The following is an 8994-nucleotide window of genomic DNA, read 5'->3' as shown; positions in this document are numbered from 1 at the left end:
GCTGTGGGCCAGAAGGGCAGGAGGCTTCAGCCACCCTGGGCGCCGAGCGGGGCCTCGCCCCCAGGTATGGCCCACAGCACCCACCCAGCGCATCGCTCCCCAAAGGTGGCCGGGGGGGGGGGGGTGGCTCCAGGCTCCACTGGGGCAGGGTGCGTGCTCCACCCTTTCGGGGAGCGGGGAGCCAGGTTGGACTGGATATGCTCTCACCCAAGCATGGCCTTCGACGCCCCCATCCCAACGCCGCTCCCGCCCCCAAGGCAGAGCCCAAGAAAGGAACTTTCTCTGACCGGGTCTCAGGCCGGGCTCACCCTGCGTGCTGTGTGGGTGGTGGGTGAGTCTTGGAGCCCCGAACTCTGCAGAGATGACAGGTGACCGAGGTTCAAAGGCCGTGTCATTAAACCAGTTAAGTATGCTCGCAGCCAGTCTGTCTCCTGCGGGTGGGGATGGGGTCAGTGTGGGCCTGGAGCTCCCCCCTGCAATGGCACCCTTTGTAAGAGCCACTGGGCAGAGGGCAGGCCATGGACATCCCAAGTGAGGCCACTTACCCCTGACTCCAGGGGGTGCGCCCAGGAGCCCCTCACCTGCACGTGTGTCCGAGCGGGCCTGGGGGATGTTTCTGGGAGGTGAGGGCCTGAGGGGGGCCCTGCCCATTCTGCTGGCCGTGACCCCTGACTCAGGCCAGGGGTCCAGAAGGCCCAAGCTCGGCCCCAAGCTGAGTGAGGGAGGCACCCTAGGGGAGGGCGTGGATGGACGGACATGGGACTGGGTTGGCCGTCAGCTGTGATGGCGTCAGTGCAGGAGTGGAGGGGTCCCTGAGCACACAGTGGGCTGCGCTCTGCACCCCAGGACACCTGACCGCAGGCCAGTGCCCACCTGAGCTCACCTGGGCCCCACCCTCGGAGGAGGCCTCTGGCGCCCTCTGCTGGCAGCTCTGAGTGCTGTGGTGCTTGGCGTCCAGGGGGCACCCTAGTACCTGGCCGGATGGGGGGCATCTCCACCCGTGTTTCCCCCACGCAGCTGGTGGGCCAGTCCTGGGGTCTCTATGTGGCGGGCAGGACAACCGCAGGGGGCTCGGAGGCAGAGGTTGTACCTGTGGGGTTGGGGGACGGAGAGGGCTGTCTTCCGGTCTGGCCCTGAGCCCGGCCCCGCCCTCAGGCCTCAGAAGCCCCAACTCTCAGCTGGGACAGGCCATGTGGGGCAAAGTCTAGGCAGCGGGGCTGGGTCAGCAGGAGCTGGGACTGCCGTGCCCTCTGGACCACCAGCCAGCCTTGACCACTGGGGCCTCCTCACCCCAGGAGAGGAAGGTCCTCCCCCAGACCCGAGGCTGGGAGAGGAAGGTCGATCCTCCCAGGCAGAACCCGGGAGACAGGGAAATAGTACGCAGAAGGAAAAGGGATCAGATGGGGTGTTGGCTCTCCTTCCAGAAACCCACAGCTACCTTCAGTCCGGAGCCACCGGGAGGGATAGGCCTCTGACTGGACGCGCCCCCCCCCCCCCCCACAGCCCTATTTGGCTGAAGCCCTCCTTTGGAGCAGTGGTGGGGACCCCGGCTCCCCCTGCTCCCAGTCCCCCCACTCGCCCGCCCCCTGCCCCCACCCAGCAGGGTTCTGCCTTCACCGGGATGGTACGGGCTTTGGGGACACTGCCTTTGCGCTGGGGAGCGCAGTGATGGGCCCAGAGTCCCATAGCTATCAGGACAGCTGTGAGGAGTCACTGTGCTCTCTGCTCTGAGGGCACTGCTGTCCAGGGCTCCCAGACTGGGGATGTCCGAGCTCCGCCCTCCCTGGCCCCCTGGTGACCTCAGTGTCTGTGAAGTAGGCAAGGCTGAAGAACAAGGCGCTGAGGGGCCAGGCCACCTGCCTAGGGCCCCAGAGCAGGGGAGGAGTGGGACTCCAATGCGGTTTGGCCTGATTTGTGTCACTAACCTCTCACCTCCTCGCCTCCCACGCCGGACTGGCCAAGCAGGGAAGAGGAGGGTCTGGAGGGGTGGTGGGGACCACAGAGCGTCCGACCGTGGGCGGAGCCAGGAGCGGCACCCTGGGCAAGGGGGGTGGGCTGCCGTCCGGCCTCCGCCCTGCGCCCGGCTACGCTGGAGCGAATGTCTCCTTAGACGACGCCCGTCTCTGTCTCGGGGACAGGCGCGTCTTTGTGGCCCTCCCACGATCGGTGTGGCTCCCCTCTCCCCCTCCTCGACAGCCGATCTCACATCCCATGGCTGAGCCCGCACGGGGCGGCCGGGGGGTGGGGAGGCTTCCCTGCCATTCAAAAAGAGGCTTTTCCTTCTCCTTCCCGCATGAGGCCCGGCGTCCAGATTTGCACAACACACATCGATGCCCCTCCTCTCGCCGTGTTGTTCGAAGGGTACCTGTTTTGCGCTGACATGCGCTCGTTGTGCGCGAGTGCTGGCTCCCCAAAATACCACCACGTGACTGGGGCTCGACCTCGAGCCACAGGGGCTCGCCTACCTGTCGACGCTTAGCGGGGTCTGAGGGGTGAGCGGGCCCGGTGGGGTACTGTGAGGTCTCAGGGTCTGGATTAAGGCAGGGGTTTTAGACGCTCGACGAGGACTGGGCAAACGCGAGACCTATTCCTTCGGGACTGGCGGGCGCGTAGGGGGTTGGAAGTGACCGGGGGACCCACGCACCTGCTTGAGCCGCGGCGACCTCCGGGCCCCGGGGCAACGGCCTCAGGAAACCCCCAAAACAACATCTTCCCAGTGTCTCCTGCCTCGTGCCGCTGACGAGCTGTGTGCCGTGGGTGGTTCGGCGCCTGGTCTGTCGGTGCTGTTGTCGAAGGAAGGATAAGCGCGTGCCTTTCCGTTTTCATAGTTGTATTTTCCGCTATAGTAAACATCGATAGAGGTGACCTACGTAAACAAAACTTCCTCGGGACCCTCGATAACTTTTGGCTGTGTGAAAGGGTCCCGAGGCCCCGGTTTGAGAGCCTTGATGCGGACTCCACAGGTGCACCCCTGCCGAGAAACAGGAGCCCGCGCTCGCGGTGGGAAATGGCGAGCTGTGCGTGGGCAGCTGTGGGGGAGCCGCGAGTTCCCTCCCCCCCCCCACCCCGCCACCCGGAGCAGGTGCTCAAAGTGAGCCTGCGGAGAAGGGCAGAGGGAAGCGGCAAACGCACGAAGCTGGCCGATGGCCAAGGTTGACGGGCGCGTGGACGGCCCCCGGGAACCTCCGTGGCGGGCACACGGGGGAGGGGCGAGGGCCCCCTGCGGGTGTGGGGAGCAGGGGAGCGGCGTGTGGCTGCCACAGCAGAGCCAGGCAGGGGGAGAAACCGAATGCAGGTGCATGTGGGAGAGGGCGCTCAGTGAGGAAATGAGAGGGTGACAGTCACACCGTGTGAACGAAGCACGCGGATGAAAAGGGAAGAATCGAGATTCAGAAACCATACACCTCTTGCGAGAAGGCGAGTAAACCGAGCAAGCGGAGGCGCTGGAAGAGCTCCTTAGCGGCAGGAAGTGGATCTGAAAGGGAACCAACGTATAAATTAAAAAGAAGGAACAGACTCAGACGACCAAATACTCGCCCTCCCGCCCATGACCTTGAGTCTGGCGGCCCGACCGCCAGAGTGACCGCCGTCCTGACAGGCGTGGGTCCTTCCGACCAGCGCGTTTCTGTCCTCACAACCTGCGTGCGTTGCCCCGAATGCCGTCCGTGGTCGCCGCTCGCGTCCTTCAGCAGGAAGTTTAAAAAGCGCAAGAGACTTTTCAAGGCGAGCCTCAGCTGCCCCAGCCCAAGGTCGCCAACAAGCACAAGCCAGCCGTGGGGAGGCACCCGTGGCTGCAAACGGGGGCCTCCCGCCATGGCCACGAGGGTGGGACAGTGTGCAGTGGCTCCCTCTACACCCGCGGGTGACACAGCCCGGGCAGAGCCAGCCAGCTAGGCCGCTCCCAGATTCTTTTTATTTTGTAATTGTGATAAAATACACACAACATAGAAAGTACCGTCTTCACCGACTCTTAAGCGTGCAGCTCAGGGGCGCTAAGCACGTTCACGCCGTTGTGCGCCCATCCCCACCCTCCGTCTCCAGAACTTTCCATCTTCCCAAACGGAAGCTCTGTCCCCGTGAATCACGGACCCCCGGCCCCTCCCCCAGCCCCGGCGCCCCGTCCACTCTCTGTCCCCGTGAATCACGGACCCCCGGCCTCTCCCCCAGCCCCGGCGCCCACCGTCCACTCTGTCCCGGTGAAACACGGACCCCCGGCCCCTCCCCCAGCCCCGGCGCCCCGTCCACTCTCTGTCCCCGTGAAACACGGACCCCCGGCCCCTCCCCCAGCCCCGGCGCCCACCATCCACTCTCTGTCTCCGGGAATCTGGAGACTCCAGGGGCCTCGTGTGAGGGGATCACACGTGAGCATCACGTTCCCCGGGTCCATCCACGCTCCCCCCAGCGATGCTCCCACACCGAGTGCCTCTCCAGGCTAACCCCAGACCTGCCTGCGCTCTAGACCTCTAACCCTCCTGCTGCTCCCCTCGCACCTAAACCAGAGGGTGCCCCTGCCCCCCCCACCCTTGACCTGCTCGCCCCCCCCCCCCCCCCGCCACCTTCCCGCACAGCCAGCTCTACCAGCAGAGCTCTGCTTTCGGCCTCACCCACTGTCCCTGCCCCTGGGAAAAGCGGTGGCCCCTCCCCCCCCCCCCCCCCCCCCAGCGTCAGTCTGATATGACACAGGGCCCGGAGAGATCCTGTATTTTTTTTGACATTTATTTATTGATTTTTGAGACAGAGCTGGAGCACCAGCAGGGGAGGGGCAGAGAGAGAGGGAGGCAGAGGATCCCAAGCAGCTCTGAGCTGTCAGCAGAGAGCCCGATGCGGGGCTGGAACCCACAAACCGGGAGATCATGACCTGAGCCGAAGTCAGACTCTCAACCCACTGAGCCACCCAGGAGCCCCTAGACAGATCCTTTAAAACCTAAGTCCTGGGGTGCCTGACTGGTTCAGTCAGTGGAGCATGTGACTCTTGATCTTGGGGTCGTGAGTTTGAGCCCCGCCTGGGGTGTAGAGATTACCTAAATAAATAAAACTCCAAAATAAATAAAAAGATAAAACCCAAGTCCTACCCCATCTCCCCCCCCCCCCCCCCCCCGCCGCCAATGCCCTGTGCTCCAAGCCCTCCGGGCTCTGACCCAGGTCCCTGTGGAGGGCGGGCTGGTCTGCGATGCCCTGCTTGGCTCTCCTCCAGGCCCTGGAGCCTTTACTCCGAGGCCAGCTTCTCAGCAAGGCCTCCCTGATGCCTGTCCCTGCTCTGCACAGACCAGTGGCCTCTGCCCCACGGGCTTCCTGGTCCCCACACCCAGTCAGCCCGCGTGGCAGATCCGCTGTGCTCCCTCTCAGCACCCAGAGCGAGCTCAGCTCTTGCTGAAAGAGAGGACTCGGGACACTGCGTGAGGCGCCGTTTCACACGCACGGAGGCCTATTCTGAAGCCGCCGTGGGCAGCCCGGCCCGCGGCTCCTGGTATGTGGCTGCACGGCGTCGGCATCCATTCAGCCGCCCCTCTTCCTTCCTGCCACGGGCCCTGGGGCTGTCCTGGTCTGGCCGCAGTCTGGGGCCCCTCCCACGAATGCCAGGCTGTGTGGACCGTCCACTACTTCCAAGGCCTGCGGTGAGGCTGGACCTCCCAGGCCGGCCCCCCGCCCACTGACCCGGCCTGATCTGTCCCCAGGGCTCCGTACACCAGGCACCTGGGTAGAGGTGCCGGCGAGGCTCCTGGGGGTCCCCTGCAGCCCGAGCGAGACGGCCCTGGGTGTCATCCCTGTCTTCTGCTGCACAGGCCTGCTGGCTCAGGGCTTCGGGGTATCCTGGGGAGGGCTGAGCCAGGGCGGGCTGAGGCACAGGGGCCGGGCCCCTGGCCCCCACCCTAGCCCTCCTGGATGGGGCCACAGCTGGCCAGCAGGCCTCCAGACGTTCCCCCAGACCCCCCAAGCTCCCCTCCTCACCCTCTGCTTCTATAGCTCTGAGGCTTTGGCTTCACCCATTCACCCCCCTCCGCCAAAACTTACATTTCAAACTCTGGCCCTTTAAGGCTACTGTCTGGGCTTCTGTCAGAACATCCGTGTGGCAATATAGTGACTTATGGGTCCCTCTGGGTTCTAGCCGCGCCCCCCCTTCCTGAAGGATATACACACTGGGATCATGGAGTTGGCAGCAAGGGAGCAAATACACCTTCACCGCCACTGTCCTTGCTCTTGGCCTCCCGCCAGGGGCACCATTGACTTTTCTGGGGCAGGGATCCAGCTGTCCAGGCCCAGCATCGTCTGCCTTTCCGGGGGGATGGCTGGCCCAGAGAGCGGCCCAATTATCTGTGGGAAGGGAGGCCTGAGGTGCCCCTGGGAAGGCGTCCCCTGATGGTTGTAAATGTCGGGTGATGATTCCAGGTGTTTTTTTTTTCTTTTTTTTTTTTTTTAATTTTTTTTTAACGTTTATTTACTTTTGAGACAGAGAGAGACAGAGCATGAACGGGGGAGGGTCAGAGAGAGGGAGACACAGAATCCAAAACAGGCTCCAGGCTCCGAGCTGTCAGCACAGAGCCTGATGCGGGGCTCGAACTCACGGACTGTGAGATGGTGACCTGAGGTGAAGTCGGCCGCTCAACCGACTGAGCCACCCAGGCGCCGCTGATTCCAGGTTTTTAGTTGCAAAGTGGGATGACCATATTGAGGACAAAGGTCTACAGACCTACCTTCCTAAATGCGGGCGTGTGGTGAACACAGCAGCAAGGGGAGAGGCTCCCGGGGCTTCCGGAAGGCACAGCCCCTTCCGTGCAAGGCTGGAGGAAACAGTCCCCGCCTTCCCTGAGTCAGTGCGATTAGCAGGTGCAAAGTCCACGGACCCTTCCCTCCTCTGCCCTGGCAGTCAGGCAGCCTCTGAGAGCGACTGAGGGCTAGGCCCCTCGGGATGTCCTCCCCTCTTGCTGACCCAGCGCCTCGTTCTGCATCTGCAAAAAGGGCCCGTGAGAGCTCCCGCCTCTGGGGAATTGCACCAGGGGTTGGACCCGCACGCACACCCATCTCGTTCTCACCCCGCAGGCAGTAAACCGTGCCCAGCGTCTCGCCGGCCTCGGCCAAGGGAGGGCGAGCGCCAGCACAAGGACAGCCAGGGCGAGGTCTCCACAGGCGAACCAGCCGGTCCTTCCCCCGGAGCCGCAGATCGCCTTCGCCCCCCCGCCTTCTGCCTCCCAGGCCACAACGCGGGGGCACAGGCCCTACACCGCCGCCCACACCTTACTGACACGGCACCCGTTTTTCTGCATCTGCGAGACTGTCCCCTCTAGGCCGTCACATTCAGAACCAGCGGGCAGCTGCCAAACAGGGGCTGTTTCTGATAGTTCGTATTTTGTTTTGTTTTGCTGTAATTGTCTTTTTTTTTTTTTTTTTTTTTTTGGTCTTACTTGATACAGTGAAGTGCACATTTCAAAGTGTTTTGACAAATGTCTCCACCGAGTGTCCGCTGCCCCTTAAAGATCCAGGGCTGAGGTTCTCAGACGCTCACATGCCGGGGAAGCGTCCTCGCTGCCCCACGGCTCCTGGCTCGGAGGGTCTGGGCGGGGAGAGAACGGACATGTCGCGAGTTCCTGGGACCTGTTGCCACTCACCTGCCCACACTCCTAAGCATCTGGGGCGAGTATTTCTATCGCACCAGAAAGCTCCCCTGTGGCCCTTCTGGTCAGCTCCAGCCTCCCCCAGAGGCAGCCCGCCTGTCCGTGAACTTCACACACTGGAATCCTTGGCATGCGTCCCTCGGTGTCTGGCTCCTTTCAGGCAGCACAGTGCTCCTGAGGGTCGTGCAGGGGCACTGCCGGGGTCACCAGCCCTTCCTGTCGTCGCAGGGTAGCGTTTCCCTGCATGGGGCCACCAGCCTGTCCTCTTCTCCTGCTGATGGATGTTGGGTTGTTTCCAGTTTGGGGCTGGAATAAAGCTTCTATGATTATCTGTGTGCAGCTTGTTGCGTGGACGTGTTTTTATCTGAGGAGCAGAAGGGCTGGTTCACGTGGTCAGTAGGTGCTGAATTTCATACAAGAAACCACAAAACTCTTCTCCCAAAAGTTCATTCGCACCATGGTACATTCCAGAGTTCCACTCCTCCACGGCCTCCCCCGCGCTGGGGATTGCTGGCCTTTGGGTATTTTTGCCATTTGAGTAAGAGATTGGACATATTTCCCTGTGGTTTTAATTTAATCAGCTTCTTCTGTGGCGTGTCTTTCCTACTTTTGTATTTCCATGACGAGTGGAAGGTTCTTTCAACAAAGATTGACCAAGTCGAGAAAAATGACCCCTGACCTCTACCTCATAACATGCACAAAATCAGTCCGAGATTCATCAAAGACTAACACGAAAGCCAGGGGCTCCCGGGTGGCTCATTCAGTTGAGCGTGACTTCAGCTCGCGTCACGATCTTGCAGTTTGCGGGTTCAAGCCCTGCACTGTTCTCTGCACCGACAGTGTGGAGCCTGCTTGGGATTTTATCTTTCTCCCTCTCTCTCTGCCCTCCCCTGCTCATGCTCTCTCTCTCTCTCTCTCTCTCTCTCAAAAAATAAATAAACGTAAAAAAAACACAAACTAATATGAAAGTCAAACTAAAACATCCCTAAAAGAAACCATCGGAAAGTGTTTTTGTCACTTGGAAGTAAGCAAAGATATTTTTAGAGAAGATACAAAAAAGCACTTACCATAAAATTAAAAATTGTTATGTTGAATTTCATTAAAATTTAAAATTTCTCATTAAAAACTCTGTGAAGAAAAAATGAAAAGATAAGCCACGGACTTGGAGGAAACACCTACAATACATACACATCTGACAAAAAACTTGGTCCAGAATGAAGAACCACATAGCAATTAAGAGAGAGAGAAGGGCGCCTGGGTGGCTCAGTCGGTTAGGCATCTGACTTCGGCGCTGGTCATGATCTCATGGTTCGTGAGATCGAGCCCCGCAGCGGGCTCTGTGCTGACAGCTTAGGGCCTGGAACCTGCTTCGGATTCTGTGTCT

Source organism: Panthera leo, chromosome D1 (assembly GCF_018350215.1).
Source record: "Panthera leo isolate Ple1 chromosome D1, P.leo_Ple1_pat1.1, whole genome shotgun sequence".
Taxonomy (NCBI): domain Eukaryota; kingdom Metazoa; phylum Chordata; class Mammalia; order Carnivora; family Felidae; genus Panthera; species Panthera leo.
This window is presented reverse-complemented; position numbering follows the sequence as displayed.